General features: G+C 40.8%; 1 pseudogene; it reads right to left on the bottom strand.

Annotated features, from left to right (window-relative positions):
• Positions 1–1,931: 1,931 nt before the first annotated feature.
• Positions 1,932–25,229, bottom strand: LOC118626248 (annotated as a pseudogene).
• Between the last annotated feature and the right edge of the window lie 245 nt (positions 25,230–25,474).

Genomic DNA, 25,474 nt, shown 5'->3' with positions numbered 1-25,474 from the left:
GTGCCTGACAGAGAGAAGGTGATTAATATTATTATTATTGTTATTATTATTTCAGTGGATGAAAAAGTAAATTGCTGGTTATATAAAGAAATTTATGACGATGGAATTTCAGGTAGGAATGGAAGACCCATCTGACAAATACAAGCCTGGCTCCCTGTATTAATCTGCTCAGGTTGCCGTGATAAAGTACCACAGACTGGGCGACTTAAACAACAGAAATTAATTTGCTCACAGTTCTGGAGGCTGAAAGTCCAAGAACAAGTGTTAGTTAGCATGTTTGGTTTCCTTGGCTTGCAGATGGTGGCATTCATTTTTTTAAAAATATATACCAAAGAAAATTCTTTATTGTAAACAAGATATAAAGTACAACAAAATAAATATTGTGCAAACTGTAAACCACAAGGATTTTTTATTAAAAGAAAACTTTTCCAGGGGTCCAAGAGTCTGGATGTCAGATACCTAGACCCAATATAGAGAAAGATTTTAAATGGGTAGACATAGGGACATTTTTCATTATATATTTTAAACAATTTACTTTTGTTTTAGCACTGTGTATATCATCCACTACACAACAGAATGTAACAGAAATACTGTTAACAAAAGTGAATGCTCTAGTAATTTTTCTACGCATCTAGTTCCACATCCCCCCATAAACCTCCTACAAATTAACAGGACTATATCTGTGAAAAATGGTCATTATCTTTCTAATTCAATAAAGCACATGTTATATCCTCATAACATAAGGGTTCCTTATTAATGACATAAGCCATCTTTTTCAAGGAGTTATCTAAAATTCTTGACATCCCTTTTTTACAATATATATTTTCATCTTCGAATTTTTTTCTAAACCAAGTGCAATGTATCTTAGTCTCTAGAGAAAACACATTGGTATACAATTTTCAAATCTATACAAGAAACTGCAGGCAAACTAAAGTTCAAAGAAGAATAAAATACCTACATATAGTCATTTGTTAAACTTTCAAAACAAAAATGAAAAAAAAAATTGTAGCTACGCTCCAAAGGAATTAAATTATTGAGGATTCCAAATCTCTGGGTCCCCTTTAGCAATATACAGCTAATCAATTCCAAATGTCATCAATAATGCAAAACTCCTAGGTCTATTTAACAACTACATTCATAAAGTTGACTGGAAAGACTATGAATAGTAAACAAGATAACTCTAAGAAAAGATGACAATATTTGTAATAACAAAAATTGATTTTATATCTCCATCTCTGTACCGTTATATTGATTTCCAGTCTCTACACTCTTGAAACCAGTGCTTTAGAAGAATCACATTGAAAAGTTGGTCTCAAGTGAAAACGGCAAAAATTTTTTTTAATCCTCACCCAGGGATATTTTTCTATTTATCTTCAGATAGATAGGGAGGGAGAGAGAGAGTGAGCGAGAAAGAGAGAGAGAGAGAAACATCGACGTAAAGGGACACATGGACTGGTTGCCTCCTGCACCACCCCAAACAGGGCCTGAGACGAACCACAACCAACCCAAGGTACATGCCCTTGGCTGGCATCGAGCCCGAGACTGATTGGTCCGAGGGCCAACACTCTACCGCTGAGCCAAACCAGCCAGGGCTAGAAATGGCAAAATGAAAGTAACAAATTGTGCACACAAATCCCAAATCTGTGCTGCTGGTGCTGACCTCACCTGAAACCTTCAAAAAATATTTAAAGGAATAAAGGCTTTCTCATGTCTTATGTGATAAGAAACGAATCCTGCCGCTCTGTGACGTGCCTGTGACCACAGCACTTCTTGTCATCCAACCCAGGCTGGGCTTTCTCCCCAAGCTGCAGGACTTCTGCTTTCAGCCCGTGCGCACCGGGGGGCCATAGCCTGGCAGTGGAAGCATTCTTAGATTACCATGGCTCCCAGCTGTGACCAAAGTTAGTTCTGATTTTTCACCTTCTGAGCTGTCACTGTGTGTGAGCAGCGGTTGGAGGTAGGGCAGTGTCGTTCGACTTGCTCACTTCCATCTGCCAGCTTGGGAGCTTCCTGGCTGACAGAGGACGCCGGGCATGCTTAGTCAAATGGTCACCCCCCATGAACTGCCGGTCACACATGGGACAGGCGAATTTCTTCTCACCCGTGTGGGTTCATCGGAGTCTGGGCAGTTCATCAGAACAGGCAAACCTCCTTTCACAACCTGTCCAGCTACAGCTATAAAGGCTTTTCTCCTGTGTGTGTTCTCACGTGGGCCCTCAGAGGAGAACTTTTAAAGTACGTCGGGCCACATCCTGGATGGCTCTGATGTGCCTTCTTATCCTCGATGAGTCTGTCAGAGGAGTGACTTTTGCTGCCAAAGGGGAAAACCCTGGAGCAGGGGCAGTGGGAGAGTCTGGTGCCATTTGGGCTCACTGCTGGAGGCTCTGGGTTCTGGACAACGGCCTGGGGCTCAACAAACATGACAGCGCCTTTGGGCACCTGAGGGCCCATGAACACAAGGGGCGGGCAGATGGTTGGTGGCTGACTGGGTGGAGTGCTGGGAACAACTGTTGTCATAACAGGGTTGTTTGCAGGGAGGGGAACCATGTGACAGATGACCGCCAGAGGTGGCATTCCTCCTGTGGATATTGCTGCTGGTGGAGAAACCAATACTGACTTTTGTTGGGGGCACACAGAGGCTGGCTGAGAGCTACGGATGACTGTGTCTGAGGAAGGCACAGAAAAGTCAAACACTACAGCACTGGCTTTCTCATCAACATCTGCTACTGTGTTTCTCTCACATGTGATCTGTTTGGTGACACAGCTGCTCAAGGTATGTTTTTTCTTGCTGCCTCAGCACTTAGGTGGGTTCTTCTAAAAGAATCGTCCTGACAGTTGAAGGTGCTGGCTGCTTTGACCGGGCAGGATCGGTGGTTACATAGTTGGGCGTCAGCTGTATGACGAATCACACTTGTGGACGGCGGCCTTCTGTGCTGTGTCCTCACATGGCCTTTGTTCTATGTGCATGCTTCTCTGGTGTCTCTTCCTCTTCTTATAGAGACACCAATCCTGTGGGACCAGAACCCACTGCTGGGACCTCGTTTAACATTAACCACCTTTTTAAAGGCCTGATCTCCACATAGAGTTGCCATCTAAGGCACGAGGGGTTAGGGCTTCAATGTAGGAATTTTGGGGAACACAATTCAGTCTGTAACATCCTCTTACCTCAGTATGGGAGGTCCGTGCCAGTTCCAAAGCTCTTTGAAGGGTTTGCTGAGGTCTCTGTCACCACCGCATTGCAAAGCAGTCTTTCCTTTTTCCTATTTCCCACCTTCCTCATTTTTTTCCAGGTGCATCTCCTGAGATCACTTGCAGATGAACCAACTTCATGCCTCTATGTTAGACTCTGTTTCCAGGGAGTCTTTCTACAGGACATGTAGCTACTTATTTCATCTGCATATACTGCCTAGTCTCATCTCTGCTTCAGCATTACTGCACTAAGTGTGATTGAAGAATTTATCCTCTGAGGATAAGCAACATTTATAAAAAACAATGTGATCATTTTACCAGTCTGAAGAATGATATTTGTATAATTCTTAATAGTTTAAAAACCACAGAACAAAGAATATCAGGTGAAGTTTCAACCATTGGGACTCATTTTATAAACCCATTTTCTATTTTGTTAGGTTCATTTTGGAGTTATTATGTTGCCAAATATATACAGAGCCCATTTCGACTTCAGTGCCTCTTTTCCAACAGGCTGCCTGTTTTGTTGACTCTTTAACTACAGACCTAGTAACCAATACTTTTGAGACAAGAGGGATTATGTCTGACTAGTACTTGCATTGTAGATGGCTCCGGGTACTTAGGAAATGATTTAATTCAACACACATTCATTCCCCCATCTTGAGGATTTTCCTAAAGAGTACAGGAAGAAGGTAACAGTTGATAAGTTTAGAAAAAATAAAATTCTTACCATGTTCCCAGGTGGACTATGGATCTAGTGTTTGGGTAGTGATGGAAGCCGCTAGCCTCTCTAGCACTTGCTCTCCCTTGCTTTCCCTCCAGGTGATAATTCGGTTCTTAGAGGGCTGTCAGCTATTTGTGATGAAGCATTAGGTAATCACAGCTGGTCGATATGCACTGTGCCAGGAATTTGTATAGCTTTAAGGTAGTTGAAATTATAAATTCAATTTTAGATTGACAAACTGCTAAATGTGACTTTAGTCAAAGGATACTTACTGAAGTTAAAAACTTAGCAATTACTAATGTACTAGCATCTAAATAGGAGAGCTGTCCTCCCAACAAAGAAAATCCTAGGACCAGATGCTTTTACTGGCGAATTCTTCCAAATATTTAAAGAATTTATACCAATCCTTCTCAAACTCTTCCAAAAAATTGAAGAAGAGGGAACACTCCGAAACTTATTTTATGGGGCCTGCATTACTCTGATACCAAGCTAGATAAGGACACTATAAGAAAAGAGAACTCAAGCCAATATATCTGAAGAATAAAGATGCAAAAATTCTCAACAAAATACTAGCAAACCAAATTTAATAGCATATAATTTCCTACACCATTATCAAATGGGGCTTATTTCTAAGATTCAAGGATGGTTCAATACATGCAAATAAATAAATATGATAAATCACATTAATAGAATAAAACATAAAAATTATGTAATTATTTCAGTAGATACAGAAAAAGCATTTGACAAAACTTAACATCCTTTCATGGTAAAAAACAAAACAAAACAACTCAACAAATTGGGTATATAAAAGGAACATCCCTCAACATAATAAAGGCCACATATGACAAACTCACAGTTAGCATCATACCTAATGGTGAAAGGTTGAAAGCTATTCCTCTAAGATGAGAAATAAGGCAAGGATGCCCACTCTCAACACTCCTATTCAATATCGTACTGGAAATCCTAGCCAGGGCAATCAGGCAAGAAAAACGAAATGAAAGTCATTCAAATCAGAAAGGAAGAAGTAAAATGGTCTCTTTTTGGTGATGATATGATCTTATACAGTTTGCCCTCCATATTCATGCATTCTACATCCATGGATTCAACCAACCACAGATAAAAATATATTTTTAGAAAGTTACGTTGTTGCCGATGTGTAGTAGTTAGGCCTATAATGGTTGCATCTGTATTGAACGTGTACAGACTTTTCTTTTTTCCTTGTTATTATTCCCTAAACAATATAGTATAACAACTTTTTACATAGCATTTACTTTGCATTAGGTATTATAAGTAATCTGAAGATGATTTAAAGTATATGGGAGGATGTGTGTAGGTTACATACAAATACTTCATCATTTTATATAAGGGACTTGAGCATCCATGGATTTTGGTATCAAGGGATGACTGTATATACAATACCTTAAATATTCCACAAAAAAACTAATTAACAAATTCAATAAAGTTGCAGAATATAAAATCAACATACAAAATCAATAGCATTTCTGTACACCAACGACAAACTATCTGAAACATTAAAAAACAAACAAACAAACAAAAAACACAAAGCCATCTACGAAGTCAATGCAATCTCTATTAAAATTCTAAGAGAATTTTTACAGACATAGAAAAAATTGTATAGAACCACAAAAGACTTCAAATAGCCAAAGAAAGTTTGAGAAAGAAGAACAAAGCTGGAAGAATCACATCTCCTGATTTCAAACTATACTACAAAGTTATGGTACTCAAAACAGTATGATTCCAGCATAAAAGCAGACATAGACCAATGGAACAGAACCGAGAACCAAGAAATAAACCCCTGCACATAATACAGTTAGTTAATACTTGACAAGGGAGCCTAGAATACCCCTTGGGGAATGGATAGTATTGCCAATAAATGGTGTTGGTAAAATTGGATATTCACATGCAAAAGAATGAAATTGGGCCCACGATTATAACATCCACAAAATTAACTCAAAATGGATTGAGGGCTTATACATAAGACTTGAAACCATAAAACTCCTAGAAGAAAACTTTAAATTAATTTTTTACTATTAATTTTTTAAATTTTATTTTTGTTATAGATGTTTCTCCATTTTTACCCCATTAGCACCCTCCTCACCAACCCCCCTGCCCCGTCCTGGGCTTTGTTGTCCATGTCCATTGGTCATGCATACATGCATATAAGTTCTGTGGTTTATCTCTTCCCACCCCCACCACCCCCTCTTCTGAGGGTTGTCAGTCTGTACCCTACTTCCATGTTTCTGGGTCTACCGTATTCCTCAGACTGTTATATTCATTATATTCCACATATAAGTGAGAGCACGTGGTATTTGTCCTTTTTTGCTTGGCTTGTTTCACTTAGGATAATACTTTCCAGATCCCTCCATGTAGTCTCAAAGGATAAGAGATCTTTCTTTCTTACAGCTGCATAGTACTCCATTGTATATATGTACCACTGCTTTTTTATCCATTCATCTACTGATGGACACTTGGGCTGTTTCCAGATCTTAGCTATTGTAAATTATGCTGCTATGAACATGGGGGTACATATATTCTTCCTGATTGGTGTTTCAGGCTTCTTAGGGTATATTCCCAGCAGTGGGGTCACTGGGTTAAATGGAAGTTCAATTTTTAATTTTTTGAGGTAACACTATATTGTTTTCCACAGTGGCTGCACCAGTCTGCATTCCCCCCAGCAGTGTACTAGAGTTCCCTTTTCTCCACTTCCTCGCCAACACTTGTTGTTTGATGATTTGTTAATGGCGGCCATTCTGACAGGTGTGAGGTGATACCTCATTGTTGTTTTAATTTGCATCTCTCTGATGATTAGTGATGTTGAGCATTTCTTCATATGTCTCTTAGCCATTTGTATGTCCTATTTGGAGAGGTATCTATTCAGCTCCTCTGCCCATTTTTTAATTGGGTTTTCTTTTTTCCTTTTGTTGAGTTGTATGAGTACTCCATATATTTTGGAAATTAACCCCTTATCTGATGTATCATTGGTAATGATGTTCCCCCATACAGTAAGTTGCCTTTCAATTTTGATGATTGTTTCTTTTGCTGTGAAGAAGCTTTTTAGTTTGATGTAGTCCCATGTGTTCATTTTTTCCTTTGTTTCTGTTGCCTTAGGTGATGTATCAGTGAAAATTCTGCTCCGCATGATGTTTGAAATTTTGATGCCTACATTTTCTTCTAGAATTTTATGGATTCACGGGTCACATTTAAGTCTTTTATCCACTTTGAGTTTATTTTTGTGTATGGTGTAAGTTGATGGTCTAGTTTCATTTTTTTTGCATGTAGCTGTCCAATTTTCCTAACATCATTTATTGAAGAGGCTGTCTTTATTCCACTGTATGCTCTTGCCACCTTTGTCAAATATTAATTGAGCATATTGCCTTGGGTCCATTTCTGGGTTCTCTGTTCTGTTCCACTGGTCTATATGCCTGTTCTTGTGCCAGTACCAGGCTGTTTTGATTACAGTCGCTTTGTAGTATAACCTGATATCTGGTATTGTGATCCCACCTACTTTGTCCTACTTTGTCCTCCTAGAAGAAAACTTAAGGAGAAAGCTCCTTGACATCAGTCTTGGCAATACATTTTGGATATGACACTAAAAGCACAAGCAACAAAACCAAACATGAACAAGTAGAACTACATCAAATTAAAAAACCTCTACACAGCAAAATAAACTATAAACAAAATTGAAAATCACCCTATGGAATGGAAGAAAATATCCAAACCATATATCTGATAAGAAATTAATATCCAAAATATATAAAGAATTCATACAGCTCAACAGCAAAAATTTTAGTAATCCAGTTAAGATGGGCAAAAGACCTGAATAAACATTGTCCAAAGAAGATATATTAATTTTTAGGAATATTTTAGCTGTGAGTAATATACCAACATATAGTTGCTAAGGTTATAAAGCATTTAATTATCTTAACAGGAAATTTGGGGACAGGCATTTTCAAGTTTGCTGCAGCAGCTCAACAGTGTCTTTAAGGACATTTTAAGAACACCTTACTATCATTCTGCTCTGCTATTCTTTTTTTGTTTTAGCTATTTTTTATTTTATTTTTTATTATCCTCACCTGAGGACACTTTTGCATTCATCTTCAGATAGAGCAAGGAGGGAGACAGAGAGAGAGAAAGAAACATCGATGTGAGAGAGAGACATCAACTGATTGCCACTCACACGACCTCACCAGGGCCAGGGACAAACGGCAACGGAGGTACGTGCCCTTAGTGGGAACCGAACCCCCCCGAGTCAAAATCAGCCAGGGCTTGCTCTACTATTCTAATTTTGTTGCTTTTTCATATGAAGCTGTGCTGCTTCATGGTTGCCAGATAATACGACAGCCCCAGATATTGTTACTATTTTTGAAGGTGGGAAGCAGTGGAAAGAGGGGAAAGGGCAGGATGGCAAACGTCTTTCTTCTGCTGCTCCTCCAAGGAGATTTCTCTTACAAACGTTGGGTCAGAACTGGGTTCTTTAGCTACCCTGGCTGAAAGGTAGGTTGGCAAAGCAAATCTCTGAGGTTTTTATACTCTATAGTTTGAGGTAGGTAAGGCACAAACAAACAGGTAGGGGATGATTTTGAAGTAAGCAATCAACAGCATCTGTTATAGTGGAGATGCTGGGCTGAAGGGAAAAAAAGGTAACTTTACCTTTTTACTTTTCTAATTATATGTTGTGCTTCAATTAAGTGGTTGTAGAAATAGGATTTATTTAATTAATTCATTTTTTAAATGTTTTTATTGACTTTTTGGAGAGAGAGGAAGGGAGAGATAGAAACATCAATGTGAGAGAGAAATGTCGATTGGCTGCCTCCTGCACGCCCCCTATTGGGGATCCAGCCTGCACTGTGGCCATGTGCCCTGACTGGGAATTGAACCAGGACCTCTCAGTCCATGGGATTATGCTCAATCCACTGAGTCACACTGGCTGGGCAGGATTTATTTTTAACTGCAGTTTAGGTTATACTTTTAGGATTGAAATGTTTACATTTATTATAGTTTAGGCATAGTTATAAATAAATCATACATAGTGTCCCCTCATAACAAAAAATGCTGACAACAATATCTCATTTGTTTGCTTCCTGGTATTTAATTATGATCATAATTGCTCAACTTCCAGGCAAGTGCAAATTAGAAAATAGTCACCTCATGAACTTCATGTCTGACCTCTTATCTCATTCTTCTAAGTGTTGTCCAGATATGAACAAGAACTTGAGAAAAGAGCGTGCCAAGTTCTGGCTTCTCGCAAGAAAGGTAACGTGTACTGGGGGTGGCTACACTCATTAGGACTGCATATTTTGGGAGAAATGGTTTCCTCTTCACATGAAGGGAATGGGATATTCAAGTCAAGCCATCAAGTTGAGGCAACATGTTTTGAGCCCTTGTTATGTACCAGTACCAGGTACCCTCATTCCAAGATAGAAGCAAAGAAGTCCGGTGTTCTCTGGGAAAGCTCATTATTTTAGAGCTCTTGTCCATTTCCAAGGAGGCATTAGAAATGCTGCAGTAGAAATGGTCTGGACTCTGATGTCTACGAGTCAGGGACCTAGGACAGGCACCTGCTTCCCCCCTCTGCCCCACCCTAACCCTGGGGATGCCAGTGAAATTAAAGCTGCACGTGAATCTGAGAAGCAAAGTGCAGAAAACCTTCAAGGAGGTTGTGACCAGCTGGAGAAAGAAATGGGAGTTGGGAAGAGGAAGTTTGCATTCAACAACTTGTGACCACTCGAACATACCTTTTTTCCCCTCCTTTACTCCTGCTCTATGGCCTTGGGCGGCTCATGGCCTTTACCTTTGTGGGACAAACAGCAGCATTTGTTTTGTGCTGTGGACGTGAGGTAGGGATAACATCAGGGAGTAGAGCCACTACTGGGCATTCTCTTCCTCTTCCACACCCTGAACAGTAGGTGATTACATCCATTTTATCTTGAAGAACAATGCCTGGGGCAGAGAATTAAAAGCTTACCTGAAGGTCAGGGTCAAGTGTGTGTAGGGCTGGTGGTCAAATTCCTTATGAAACAGGGGACTTTGGCTATGTCCTAGGCATACTTTCCCTCCTTAAATTGTAAAGGACAAACACATGACCTTACCCCCTGGATTTTAAGGGAATGGCAAGAACTAGCTGCTAATAGATAACCACTGCATTGTATAGATAACCATTGCTTTGTGTACACAGAACTGCTTGCTCCCTCAGGCATAATGGCTAACTGCAAATACCTGCTTCTGTACGTGTTTGCTTGCTCGCATACCCTTCACCCAAATTCCTTAACAGGGGCTAAGACAACTATATAAGCAACCCTCCCCCTGAGCTCGGGGCTGCTCTCTCCTCTGAGTAGGATGGAACAGTCGCTGAGCGGGGCTAATAAAACTCTCTTAATTTGAACCCAGTTTGGAGTCTGAGTCTGGTCTGTCTCGTTGGTCTACAACAAAATCTAATAAGAACAATACCTGCTAGGGCCTGGATTTGGGCCCCTCCCACAGATACACATTTCTAGCCAACATGAGGATAAGGGACAGTGAACTAATTCCCAGGGGAAAATGAGCTCACAGACACCTAAGGGGCACAATGCAACAAAAGAGAGACAGTAAGCTAAGGAAGCTGCCCTTGTAGTTGGTGCTCACCAAATGCCCATGAGCTTATCTATCATGTTCCAGCCTTCTCTGCAGTTGGGTTAAGGCCACATCACTAGTTCTGGCTAATGGGATATGAGTTCTCCATAACGTTTTTGCTATTATTTTTGTGAAGAACTCCAAAATGGTGAAGTTGTGAAATGAAAGCAGCCTGAGTCACAGTTGGAGAAAAGCAAGGAATGTCTGTTGCCTGTGAGTAAGAGATAAAACATTGTTTGCATAAGCCATTGAAATTCCCAGGATTACTTGTTATTGCAGCATATCCTATCCTGTCCTGACTATTATGTCACTGTAGAAGTAGGAAATAATCAAATATATCAAAGACAGAGGATATTTGTAACATGATGCGGGAACAAGAAGGTATAAAGGATAATATACTGGATATATTGATTATATTTTGTTAAAAAAGATTAAAATACTAGACTCGAGAGAAAGGATACATAGTAGGAATTATATAGTTGAAGAACAAATTAGTGAACTGCAATATCAGATCCAAAAGGCAAATTACAGTGCAGATAGGAAACTAAAGTGAAAAATTAAATAAAACAAGACAGTGGCATTACTGATATTGAATAATATTGAACTATGTGTTGAGGACTATAAGTAACTCGAATCTGCATCTGAGTTTTAAAAAATAGAAAAAAGTAAAGTAAATATATGATTGGCATCAAGAGATCTGGGTTCTGGCCCTGATTCTGACTGGCTAACATGCTGTGTATGTTGGACAAATCATTCAGTCCTTTGAAGTCTCACTCCCCTAACCTACAAAATCTTAAAGAGAAGAAACCAGCCCTGGCCGGTTTGGCTCAGCAGTTAGAGTGTCGGCCTGCGGTCCAGAGAGACCCGGGTTCGGTTTCCGCTAAGGGCACGTACCTCGGTTGCAGTTTGTCCCTGGGTCGTGCGGGTGACAGCCACTCGATGTGTTCCTTTCACGTCGATGTTTCTCTCTCTCTCTCTTCCTCTTTCTTCCTCTCACTCTATCTGAACAAAAAATGGAAAAATGTCCTCGAGTGAGGATAAAAAAAAAGAAACCAGATAGCCTGGGACTGACTCCTAGCTCAGTCACTACCTTGATCAACTTCCTTATCCTCTTTATATATTCATTTATTTTCAGGTCCATTAAAGTAGTGATATCTATCTGATATGTTCCTGGCACACAGTAGGGATTCCCTTTATGTTGGGAAAATTCTAAGTCTAAAATTCAGATTCTAGTTCAACCCAGTTATTTTACAAGTGAAAAAGTTAAAAGTGGAGAGATGAAATAACTGGCGAAAGAACATTCGTTGAGCAAGTGTCTGAACTGTGACTGGAACTCTACTCTTTTGCTGTTGGGCTGTCCATCCCTCCAGCAATCAGGAGCTGCGCACCTGTGGTGCTAAGCTTAATCATTAGAAGACCAGATCTCCTTTTGTGGGAATTTCATTTTTTCAAAGGTTATTCAATTTCTCTTTTAGCCTAATGAAAAAGTCTAAATTTATCACTATTGAGTGCAGAGGTTGGTGGTTTGCTCCAGAGCTCTGGGAAAGTTAGGGTCAGGAGTAGGATTAGAATGGACCTGAGGGTAGAATGAAGGAAAAAATGTGAATAAATGTATATGCCAGGTCAGTCATCTGAATGCTGCTATCGTTAATATCCCATTAAGAGCAATGATCACATTGTTTTCCATTATAAATGTAGTAAATGGTTAATTAGAAAGTTGGAAAATATGGAAATGTACAAGGAAGAAAAATAAACAAGAGTGTTACCAGCTAAACAACATTATTCTTAGCCTCTGGTTTAGTTTCCATTGAGAGATCTTACAGCACACATTTGAATATATAATTTTTTATCTTGCCATTTCCCCTTAACATTTTCACATAAGCATTTCATAGTATTTCATAGTCTCCTTAACACTTCTTATTAAATGGCTACATAATATTTTATCGAGGATGGCGGTTTATTTAACTATTTCTCTGTTAACCATTTGGGTTGTTTGCAATTTTCTGCTATAACAATAGAATTGTAATAAACCCCTTTATAAATAAAGGTTTTCTGTATTAAAGATTATTGGACTAAAGAATATAAACATATGTAAAGCTTGAGACACCGAGTATCTCTCTGAAAGGCTATATTCAGTTTACATATAACTTGTCATTTTAAACTTTGAGTTTATTAATTTTAAATTTATTATACCTATTTATATTTAAAATGAAATAGGAGCATTTAAAAAATTAATATGTGTGCCAAGCTGGTGTGGCTCAGTGGACTGAGCGTTGTCCCATGGACTGAGAGGTTCTGGTTTGATGCCTCGTCAGGGCACATGCCTGGGTTGTACCCTCGATCCCCAGTGGGGGGTGTGCAGGAGGCAGCCAATTGAGGTGTCTCCCTTCCTCTCTCTCAAAAAAATCAATTAAAAAAAATATAAAAAATATGTGATGATTGTAAACATTTTGCATGATGTATAGATGAGTAAGGTTGAAAATGAAATCATTCCATAACACTATTGCTTAGAGTAATTACTGCCTATAGTTTGTTGTAAATTCAGATTTTGTGATATGCATCTACTGACCTTATTGCTGTTGTTAGTATTAGAAACATGCAGAGCATTTTACATCTCTTTTCTATTTATTGTAGATGTTAAATATCTTGTCACATTAGCACATGCAGATCTACTTCATTCTTTTTTAAAAATGTATCTTTATCGTTGAAAGTATTGCAGATGTCCCCTTATTGTCACCTGTTGACCCCCTCCAATAGCTGTATGGTATGAACATAACACAATTTCTTTATCTCATCTCTTTTGATGGACATTTGGATTAAGTTTCAAGTTTTCTCCACTTACAAACAAGGCTGCAGTGAGAGTTCTTGCATACGTGGTTTATTTATTTTTGAATTTAATATGTTTTTATGATTTGAGAGAGAGAGAGAGAGACATCAATTGGCTACCCGCTGATAATCGAGCCCAAAACCTGGACATGTGCCTCAACCAGGGGTCGAACCAGCAACCTCTTGGTATTTGGGATGATGCTGAGTCCACTAAGCCACACCAGCCAGGCTATATAGTTTATTTAATTAATTAATTAAATTTTTTTTTTATCCTCATCCAAGGATATTTTTCCATTTTTTGTACAGATAGAGTGGGAGGGAGAGAGAGGAAAAGAGAGAGAGGGAAACATCGATGTGAAAGGGACACATCGAGTGGCTGCCACCCGCACGACCAACCAGGGCCGGGGACAAACCGCAACCGAGATACATGCCCTTAGCGGGAACCGAACCCGGGTCTCTCCGGACCGCAGGCGGACGCTCTAACCGTTGAGCCAAACTGGCCAGGGCTAATTAATTTTTTAAATCCTTACCTGAGGATATTTTTCCCCCATTTATCTTTAGATAGAGTGGGAAGAAGAGAGAGAGAGAGAGAGAGAAACATTGATGCGAGACAGGCACATCGACTGGTTGTCTCCCGCACCCCTGACCAGGGCCAGGGACTGAAAGGCATCCAAGGTCCATGCCCTTGACCAGAACCAAACCTGCAACTCTTTGGTTTGAGGGCTGACACTCTAATCACTGAGCCAAACTGGCCAGGGATATATATATGGTTTATTTTTAACGAGCTCTTTCTGCTGTGAAAATATGACTTTGAGCCCTGGTAGCGTGGCTTGGTTGGTTGGAGCGTCATCCATACACCAAAAGGTTGTGGGTTCATTCCTGGTTAGGGCACATACCCACGTTGTGGGCTTGATCCCTGGTTGGGACACATATGGGGTTGTGGTGGTGAGTGGCTGATCGATGTTTCTCCCTCACAATTTCCTTCCCTTCTGTCGGATAGCTTGGGGACTGGTGCCAGGCAAACTTTTCAGCCATTACCTCGATTACCCAACCTAAACTCCCACCCTGTTTCAGGAACTGTTTGCCCCGGACTTATAGATCAACTCCTGCCCTAGTCCAGGAACTGTTTGCCCCGGGACAATAGACTCACATTCCAGAGGCTCCCATGCGTAGCCCCGCAGGACCTAACCCTAACGAACAAATCCCAGCTGCCACAGGCAGATATAAAAATCACAAACCCCAGCATCGGGCGCGGCTTCTAGGACTCGACCCCGGAGTCTGTGAACCCGTCCGGAGTGTACCCAATAAAGCCTGATTTCTGCTTATTCGGCTGTTTGGCTCTTCGGTTTCTTTCCACCTCTCACCCGCGGCGCCTGGCTACCTTACACCTTCCTCTCTCTAGGGGATCATTGAAAACATGTTCTTGGGTGAAGATTTTTTTTTAATCCTTACCCGAGGAGATTTTTCTATTTATCTTCTGATAGAGTGGGAGGTGGGGGGGGGGTGAGAAACATTGATGTGAGAGAGACACATCAATTAGTTGCCTCCTACATGACCCCAACCAGGACTGGGGACCAAACTGCAACCCAGGTATGTGCCCTTGACAGGAATCGAACCTGGGACTCATTGGTCCCCAGGCCGACGCTCTAACCACTGAGTGAAACTGTGAAGATTTTTTTTTTTAAAGTGACTTTGAAAATAATTCTTGGCAAGATCCTTTTCAGTGAACTGAAACATACAGTATTTAAATATCATTTAAAATTTACAATTTGAATTTAGTCTTTTCCATTAAAACTAGGTTTTAAAAAGATCACAATGATTTCTTTTTCTCTTACATAGGTATGAATCCTCTTGCTCCTTAAATGGAAATATATTGCAGGGGCCCCTGATGGCCCCTGACAGAGGGAAGAGCAATCTCATTCGGATGGTTGGGCTATGGAATCAGAGGTTGCCACGGAGCCCTTCAGATAGCCTCAGACAGGAGGTGGCAGAGGAAGGATCTGTGGCAAAGGCAATTGAAGAGGCCATGGACTTGCTGTACTGGTTTCTTCATGTGTATTTATTTGCTAGTGTCAATAAGACTAGACTAAGATCGGAGCAGTATTGCATGGTCCGGCTAATGACTAACTTTAGGTCCTCAGAAATCAAGCGTTTGGATACCAGTTGGAATTCAAATAGCTTCTTGTTAAATTCCTCTGAAGGCCTCTAGTAAGAGGGGATGATATTAATATTCATTCATAGATATTTATTGAGCCCTATGTGCCAAGAATTGTTCTAAGTAATAGAGATACAGTAGTAAACAATGGCTGAAAATCTCCCCCCCCCGCCCAAAAGTGATATTGTTACCTTTCTTAGCTGGAAATAATCCGATCTACTTGAATTTAGTCAACATACTGTACCAGAGTTTAGCCTTTGTGCATTATATTTTCTTAGTAATGCAGGTTGCACCATAGTAAACTTATTAGTGAAATCAAATAACCTTGGTCTCAACTTACACCTCAACAAGATACTATACTTTCTGTCTTATAATAGGCTTGCTTTACTAAAATTAGTGCCCATCTTTCAACACACACTATAATCCTTTCCTTCCTTCCTTCCTTCCTCCCTCCCTCCCTCCCTTCCTTCCTCTCTCTTTCTTCCCTCCCTCCCTCCCTCTTTCCTCCCTTCCTTCCTTCCTTCCTTCCTTCCTTCCTTCCTTCCTTCCTTCCTTCCTTCCTTCCTCCCTTCCTCCCTTCCTCCCTTCCTCCCTTCCTCCCTTCCTCCCTTCTTCCCTTCTTCCCTCCCTCCCTCCCTCCCTCCCTCCCTCCCTTCTTTCCTTTTTTTACCTGGGTCAGTGCCTAGAATTAGCACCCAAAACAGTGGTTAGTACACAGTAGATGCAAAGTAAATTTTGCTGACTAGACATCCATAAATAGTTATTGTTTAAACTTCAGGCACTAGGAATAGCTTTGGAGTATACAAAGATAAATAAAATACTATTTCTGCTTTTGAAGATCTCATTTCTCATTCTAGATCTCATATCTAGAAGATCTCATATCTAGGAGATAGGCATATCAGCCAGGATGTGCTGACTATGAATTGTGTGCCCAAGTGTGTCCACCTCTGTCTCCCCAACTAAAGCTGCCATTTCCCATTTTCCTGTTCTATTCGCCTACCCCGAGCTTTTTAATTTGCCTAAAATCAGCAGACCAGATGAGTCAAAACAACTTTTTTTTGTTGTTTCTGTTTTTTGGTGAATCAGAGATTACATTTTCTGTCCTTTCCAAGGATGTGTTTGGAGGCAGAACTGGGTAAATGTTTTATACTTATTTGCAAAGCAGGACACAACTGAACTTCTCTCATTAAAGCCCATTCTCCTGTCTGTACATAGTTGTTTCTAGCAATGGAGAGAAAGTACTATTTTAAAATAATTGTAAAGATCCTCCCGGCTAGTGTGGTTCAGTGGTTGAGCATCGACCCATGCACCAAGAGGTCGCCAGTTCGATTTCTGGTCAGGACACATGCCCAGGTTGTGGGCCGGGTCCCCAGTGGGGGGCATGCATGAGGTGGCCAGCCAATGTTCTCTCTCATCCATGTTTCTATCTCTCTCTCCTTCTCCCTTCCTCTCTAAGATCAAAAAGAAAAAAATAAATAAAATAATTGGGAAGATCCTAATTCCATGATAACCACAACGAATAGACCTTTGCTGTAATAGATTTGATGGGCTTATTTTTAGTTAGAACAATTACAATTCTTGTTATTAAAAAATCTTTTAGTCTAATTTTATCTCTGCTCTTAAAATTTGTCCCAGTTAAAGACTCTAGTGAGCTAGACAAATCAGAGTCAATTTATTTTTCAAACCAGTAACATAATCTGTGAATCACTGTTCTCAGGCAGGTTTGATGATATTTGTTGTAGGATTGCTAGTTATCCTAAATTTTCTTTCTTATATTTCTGAATATGAGGAAAATCAATGAATAAGCAAAAACGCCTTGGGTTCTTTTTGTACAATTACATTGAAATATACAGTAGTGGATGATAAATGTTCATCTCCCCTTAGGTCACTTTTAATGTTCTACCCATAGATGGCAGCAAGTGATCGCTCTGCTAAATTGCCAGGCCTCTAGCTGGTCCCTGTCATGCCCGTGTGATGTAAAACCCTGGTAAAGGGAATAATGTGGAAGATGACAGATTACACCTCCGGAGGATGCTTCAATAGTTGGAGATGCGGCCCTTCTGGTCAGAGCAAGAGAACTTTGTTCTGTTTTGATTTTTCTTCTAAGGTTTAAGGGAAAAACCCCAGTATTGTTGAAAGAACGGCCAAGGCCAGACAGGGAGAGGGCCTGTGACTTGGGGATTCCCTGGACTGTCCAGTCAGTTACTTCTGCCTTTTGCTTCAACTCATTCAACTGGAGCATTATGAAATGGAAATTCCCTCTGATAATTCAGTCGTTCATTTGGTCCCTGTGGGTCTGGAGTCCTTCTCTCTTATTTCCCAACCTCCCAACAAATTCTATTCTAGGGCAGCCCCCACGTTAATCCTGATGTGCACCACTGACCCCAGAGGACGGAGAATCAGCCTGCAGATGACTTTAGACAGAATAATTTAAAGTAGGCATATCTGTATGCATATGTATTTATTGAATAAAAGGCTTATTATTTTGTCTAGCACTATGCCAAAGTTTATATACAACATCTCGTTTACTACTCATAAGAACTCTATAAGTTAAATATTATGAATCTCTTTTGACCAATGAGGAAATGGAAGTGAATTAACTTGTTCGAGGTTACAATCTGGTTTAAACTGCTTTGGCTAGTTTAAGGAGGCTCCTTCTTGAGATGTGGTAAGACTTTGACCTTCTGTCCGTGTATACGGATTACTCCCATGTGCATAGTGAAAGACAGAAATGTTCCATACCCTTGAAGGCGGTGGGAGGGCTCACACACACGAAAAAGACAACAAGGCTGCAGAATCTGAGTAAACCTAAATTACAATCATTGGGGCCTTTGGAAGATGCTAGAATAAAAGAGCTTTCTTAGAAATGAACGGGGCCTGGGTAGAAATGGAAGCTAAAGAGGAGCCTTGTTCAACTCAAGATGTACCATTCCGTTCTTTCAATTGCCCTTGATTGGGATAGCACTACGAACTTGGCTAGTGTCCTCACCTCGCGAGGTCAAATTATATAGACTGATCTTCCCAAACTCTAATGGGAACCAGGATCTGGATCTGCTTTGAGTACCTTTGGTGATATAAGGTCTTCTGAAGTATCAATAAGAGGTGATTTATAAAAATCTGTAGCGTACATGCAAAGATGCTCAACATTATTAGTTATTAGGAAAATGCAAATCAAAACCACAGTGAGGTACCACTTCACACTCTTAAGGATAGTTTGAATCAAAAAGTCAAGAAATAACAAGTGTTGGTGAGGATGTAGAGAAATTGGAACTTTCATACACTACTGGGGAGAATGAAAAATGGTGCAGCTGCTTTGAAAAAATAGTCTGGTGATTCCTTGAATAAAACAATATAGAGTCACCATAGGACCCAGCAATTCTACTCCTAGATTTACACCCAAGGGAAATGAGAACGTTATGTCCACACAAAAACTTGTACATGAATGTTTATAGCAGCATTGTTCATAATAACCCAACTGTAGAAACAACCCAAATGTTTGTTAATTGATGAATAGATGTATCCAAACATAGAATATTATTCAGCAATAACAAGGAACAAAGTACTGATACATGTTACAACACAGACAAACCTTGAGAACTCTACACTGAGTGAAAGCAGCCAGTCACAAAGACCACACACTGTATAATCCATCTACATGAGACGTGCAAATCTGGAGAGACTGAGAGTAGATTTGTGGTTGCCTAGGGCTGGGTGGATAGATGTGGGTGATAGGAGGGTGAGAGCTAAGGAGGACAGGATCATTTTTTGGGGGGGGGTGAAAAAATGTTCTAAAATTGTTATAGTGATAGTTGCACAACTCTGTAAATATGTGGAATTATACATTTGAAATGGGTGAGTTGTATGTGAATTATATTTCTTTTTTGTTGTTGTTAATCCTTACCATAGGATATTTTTCCATTGATTTTTAGATAGAGTGGGAGGGAGGAAGGGAGAGAGAGAGAGAGACACATGTTGAATGGTTGCCTCCTGCATGACCCCAACCAGGGCCAGGGATGGAATCTACAACCCAGGTACATGCTCTTGACTGGGAATCAAACCTGAAACCCTTTGGTCCATGGGCTGATGCTCTAACCACTGAAACAAACTGGCCAGGACTGTTTATATTTTGATAAAGCTGTTTTTAAAAAAAAGAATCCACGGTCTGCTATAGCTGCTTGTGTAGAATGCATTTACCAGGTACTGTTCCAAGCACTTTGCATGTGTTAATCTTTTAATGTGCACAACACTCTCACAAGTTGGTCCTTTAGTCTTCCCTATTTTATGGTTAGGGAAACCTAACTGGAGACAGGGTGATGAAGGATCTTGCCCAAAGTTACTCAGCTTGCAAGAGGCTGCTTTAGAATCTCTTGGGTAGAACTAGAGAACCTCCAAATCTCTTCTATTAATTATATGCCATACTGCTTCTGAGAGGAAATCCATGCATGTGATCACCTAGCTAAGCCCTTCCGTTTAATATGTGAGGGAAAAGGGCACACTTAGGGTGGAGCTGGCACAGAAGCCCCATCGACTGCTTCCCTGGCTGGGACTCTCCATTGCATCATATCACCCAGGTGTGAAAGAGGTAGCAAGGACAAAGTCTGAGCCATTGCTGTTCACAGGGAGTCAGTTTTTTGCTTCAACTTTATTATTGCTGTTGCATCTAGGAGAAGAGGTAGGTCAAAATGCATGAATAGCAGTGGAGGAGAGTTAAAAAGAAGAAAATGAAGGAGCAGGGAATAAAATTGGTTGGGGATTTGGGAATTAATGAGAGGTAAGGGGAAATGATATGCAAACGTGTCTATGAAATAGTGCCCATTTCATTCTTTATTATGCATTACCAGAAGGTCTCGAGGGAACTAAATTTGCAGAAAGAGCTTGCCTGAAGTTAGAGCGATTCTTTGTAATATGAGAAACTATTAGGAATTCCATATTTCACTTCTACTTCCCTGTGAAGCCTGTCGAGGAAGCGGGTGGGTAGCAGCAGGCAATGGAGGAAGATGGGAAAGCAGGGACAAACCTTGACACCCTGTTAAAGTGACTCAAAGTCACAGAGCACCAAAGAACGCCTTCTGAGCGACTACCCCATCGCTGTTCCTCCTCAAAACGCTTTCAGGCATCATTCTCTTCTTTACCTAAATCGGCCTTCTGTAACAGACCTCAGACAAGTTTTGTGCTCCTGTCTCTTTACAATGTTGGCACGCAGTTTGGCCCACGGTTTTCTGAGTTTCTTTCTTTCTTTTTTTTTTGAGGCCAAAATATCTTTCTGTTCCCTGGCATTTTAGTCATTCTTCTTGAATTGCTCAGTTGCTCTGTTCATTTCCCCTGCTGTCTCTTGAATGGCTCAATATGAAGCACAGCTTCAAAGAGCACTCTGATATTTGGAGTCTTATATCTGATTTGTAACCTTGAAGGTTTCCCTAGGGGGAATTTATATATCTCTGGGCAATGTTAGATTGCAGCATGATCAAAGAACATAGTGGTGAACATGTGAATGCAATCCATGCAAAAGTAAATAAAATAAATTTGAGGTGGGAAAGAACATCAGAAAAAGTAAGGATACAAGGGAGCATACTGTGAAGCAGTGATAAAAGATAAATGACAGCTGTAGTCAGGCTAGCAGGAAGTGATAAAGGTTGGGTGGCTCAGTTTGAATAAAAGCTCACGACGACTGGCAGATTGAGAGGAATTTACCCACAAGTCAGGATAAGCCTCCAGGCCCAGTAATTACACATAAGCCACTATTTAATTTAGCAACCAACATGAAAAGAATAAATAGTGATAGGCTTTCAGCTTAATTTAAGCAAACATAAGAGAAATGTTTCCAGTAAGTGTGTATAATAATACCCAGGATAATAAAACAAACAACAGCTTAAATCAGGTGGATGGTCTTAGACTTTTAGATTCAGCCCTTCATCATCATTTCTTCTTCTTTGATTAAATCTTCACCCGAGGATATGTTTGTCAATTTGAGAGAGAGAGAGAGAAAGAGAGAGAGAGAGAGAGATCAATTGGCTACTTCCCATATGCACCCCGACTGGGGATGGAGCCCTACCTCACCTTCTGGTGTACGGGATGATGCTCCAACCAACTAAGCCACACCAGCAGGGGCCATCACCATTTCTTTTGATAATAATAATGCTAAGTTAAAATTATTATTTGATTGGGTTTGGGTTAATCTACAGGCATACTTCCGAGATATTGTGGGTTTGGTTCCAGACCACTGCAAGAAATTGAATATTGCAATCAAGCAAGTTGTAATCATTTTGCTGGTAGAGAGTCTTGTCTTCAATTTGTTAAAAATGCAATATCTTTGAAGCACAATAAAGCAAAGGGCCCTAAAATGAGGTATGCCTATGAATGGAAAGTCCTTCATTCACTCCTGTCAGTACTTATAAAGTACCTCTGTAGTATTAAACTAGATGCAAAGCATCCATAGGATTTGACAGGTTCAGTGAGTTGTCCTCCCCACAACCATTTTCCCCTTTTCTTACTCTCACAACCCCATTTCCTTTCCACCTGGCAATGTGCCTGGCTCCAGGGAATGATGTGATTGGCCTCCGCCAATCATAGTTTTAGAATTTGCCTTTGACAGTGATTGGCCCAGAGATGAGGCCCAATTCAGTTCACTAAGACTTAAGCTGCTGAGGAATTCTGGGGAAAACGTTCCTCTCTAATGAAAGGGAGTAGTATGCTGAGAAAGGCCTTCTGCTACATCCCATGTCTTCCTGTTTGCATGTGGTGTGTGAAGACATGATGTTTCCAGCCATGTCGGCCATTCAGTGGTTATAAGAGGAACTACTGCTGACTTATTGGGAGAGGAGAGGAGAGCAGAGACGTAGCAAGACTCCGTCCTTGGCTGATATTATGAGCTGCAGGAATTGCCTTCCTCTGGATGTTTTGTTTTGTGAAATAAAACAATATTATTTGGACCACTTGTAGTCACTTATTTCCTTTCTGGAAGTTGACAGCATACTACCTGATATATGTTGGTATGGTCTGAATGTTTGTGTCCTCCCCAAATTCATAAATTAAAATTGAATGCTCAGTGTGATGGTTTAGGAGGCGGAGCCTTTGGGAGGTGCTGAGGTCATGAGGGTGGAGCCCTGATGAATGGGATTCAGGCTCTTACAAAAGAGACCCCAGAGGGATCACGTTCCTGTCTGCCATGTGAGGTTATAAAAACAGATGAACTGGAAACTGGGAACTGGGCCCTACTCAAGATGAATCCACCAACAACTTCATCTTGGACTTCCCAGCCTCCAGAACTATGAGAAATAAATGTTTGCTGTTTAAGCCACAGTCTGCGGTATTTTTTTTATAGCAGCCCGAATGGACTAAGACACAGGTACTTTAGTAATTTAACATTTTGCTGTTATAAATGTGAAAACACTCAAGACAACCATCTGGGATATATGCCATTAGTTTGTCCCAATGTCCCCTGAGACTGAATTCTCTTTCTTCTTTCTGGCATTTCATTCACTTTAATCATCTGATTTTGTGCACACACTTTCCAGTTTTACAAATAAAGTCTGTGAAGAGAAAACAAAACCAAATTAAAAGTTTGCTTAAACAAATTGATCCTATAAAATCCTTTTGGAGTAAAGGATGAAACAAATGTGTCTAGTGTTAGGGTGTTCAGGGCTGTCAAGCAGGGAAAAAGTCCAAGAACGGAAAAAAAAACCTCCAACAAAAGAAGCCCACACGAGTAATTAGGGACGCAGGAAAGGGAGCTCAGATTGCAACTCCAAAGCTGTGCTTTTGTGCCTGTAAGACGCCTTCGGAGCATTGTGATGAGCTGATTTCCAGGGTACTTTTTATAAACTGGCACCTCTTCAGCTTGCCTGTGCCCCAAACCCCAAACTACCAATCACCACCTTCCACACAAAACAGAAAGACGAAACACATTTTGATGTGCACTCTCTTTGGACAGCTAAACAAAATGCGGCAGTCGTGCCCCCGGTGGAAGCTGTACCAGGGCTGGGATGAAATACTTAACTAATTAATTCAACAAACAAACTGCCACTGAAGGGCAAGACATTGTGTTAGGAGGGAAGATGCCGTGCTAGGGGCTATGTGGCATTCGAAGACAAGACCCCAAACTTTGTGGTTCAGGAGTTTTTATTCTTGACCTATGCAAATACCACTTAGCACAAAATGTAATACGGTAGTAAGTTCTACAAGAGAGATACAGGGTCATGTGCCATGGGAGATAGATACCAGGTGGGAGAAATCCCATCTTACCAACAGGATGAGAGCTTGCTTCATGGAAGTGTGGGCATTTGGAGTGAGCTTTGAAGGTGGGTAATACTTGAACGTGAGGCAAGTTGGAGAAAAGGGCACAGCAAGCGGAATAAACCTGGCACTACAGAAGGACACTGTACTTCACTTTAGCTATAGCATGAAGACAGTGCAGTAGGTAGTACAATGGGAAAAGTAAGTTAATGCCAAATTATAGAGTGCAAAAGATTTGGGAAACGCTGTCACTCTGGAGGCAATAGGGAGTTACAGAGTGTTCAGGAGCAGAACATGGCGTGTTCAAAGCTGTGTTTTAACAACATGGGGTTAGCAACAATGAGTGAGATGACTAAAAAGATAGGGGGAGACCATATGACCAGTTAAGAAGCTATTATGATATTTCAGATAAAATATAGTAGAGTCCTTACTAGGGTTACAGAAAGGAAAGTAAATAGAAGAATGGGTTTAAAACGTAAATATAAAGGTAGAATTGATAGAAAGTGGCAAATGGCCAGGACGCAGAGGAAAAGGTCCGCCCAGGCTTTCCTCTAATGTGATTTCTGAAAGGACAGAGTACCCTCCCAGCCTACAGGTTTTGTTTTCATGAAAATCAAACAGTTCTAATGAATGTCTTTTCTGTTAAATGAGTTAACTAAAGCCCCCTGTGATTCTACGATCTCCATCAGCCTACATAACAGGCAGCTTCGGAGGAGTCCTGGCTCGCTGCCTTTCCCCAGCAAGCTGTCATTGATGAGGCTGACAAAGGCGCTGGTCTTGGCGATACTGGATATCCATCCATGGGAACCTGGACTGGGACCAGCGGACCTCTTAACTTCCAATACTCTTTATTACTCATCACTTTCAGCTTTAATGTTTGCTAAATTCTTTTGAAGGCAGTCTCATAGAGAATGTCAAAGAGCATATTCAAGAAAAGGTGTGTGTGTGTGTGTGTATGTGTGTGGCCATCTAAAGAAAAAAGTCCCAGCTACACAGCTCCAATGACAAGTATCCCCTGAGGCTTTAGTATTGAGAGTTACCGGTGGGTGGAAAAACCTGGGAGGGAGCAGAGTCAGGCTCTGTGAGGTCCTGTTCATCAGGAAAGCTTTTTTCCAGGGCTAGATTTTGCTATCCTGGGCTTTAATTTTACTTAAGAAAATAACTTTTTCTTACACTGCTCCACTCAATTGGATCCTTGCTACCGTCCCAGTACAATTCCCCGCCACTGTCCGATAAACACCCTGAATTCTGGCCACACAGAACCGATACGCTGGCTCAGCATCTCAGCGCCTTGCACCTGTTGTCTCTACCTGGAATGACCTCTCTTCCTTTGTTGCCTCAAGAGCCAGTGGAAAAATTACCTCCTTGGTGGCCTTCAGGCCCCAAAGCATGCTTTGCAGACTGCCACAGAGAGCAAACACCTGTTCTGCTGTCGAGTCTCACCCTTACCTGCCCCTGCACACTGCCGTCCCTCATGGCCGGGCCACCGCTTTCTCATCGCTGGCCTGCTGGCCTCGCCCAGAGATCGCTCATGAAAGAAAGGCAACACAAAAGAATAAAATCGTGATATATCTGTTTTAATGTTTTAAAATTTGTGGCTCTTCCCCTTATTAAGAGTTGACATATCTCCTGGCTTTTGTCCCAGCGATATATATCATTAGTATGATGTATAATAATGATTTAGATTGCTGTGTGTGTACTGGAATAGCCCTTTGCTGGTA

The sequence above is a fragment of the Molossus molossus genome, unplaced genomic scaffold (genome assembly GCF_014108415.1).
Source record: "Molossus molossus isolate mMolMol1 unplaced genomic scaffold, mMolMol1.p scaffold_m16_p_12, whole genome shotgun sequence".
Taxonomy (NCBI): Eukaryota; Metazoa; Chordata; class Mammalia; order Chiroptera; family Molossidae; genus Molossus; species Molossus molossus.
Note: the sequence above shows the minus strand (reverse complement) of the source record. Positions and strands in the feature narration are given on the sequence as shown.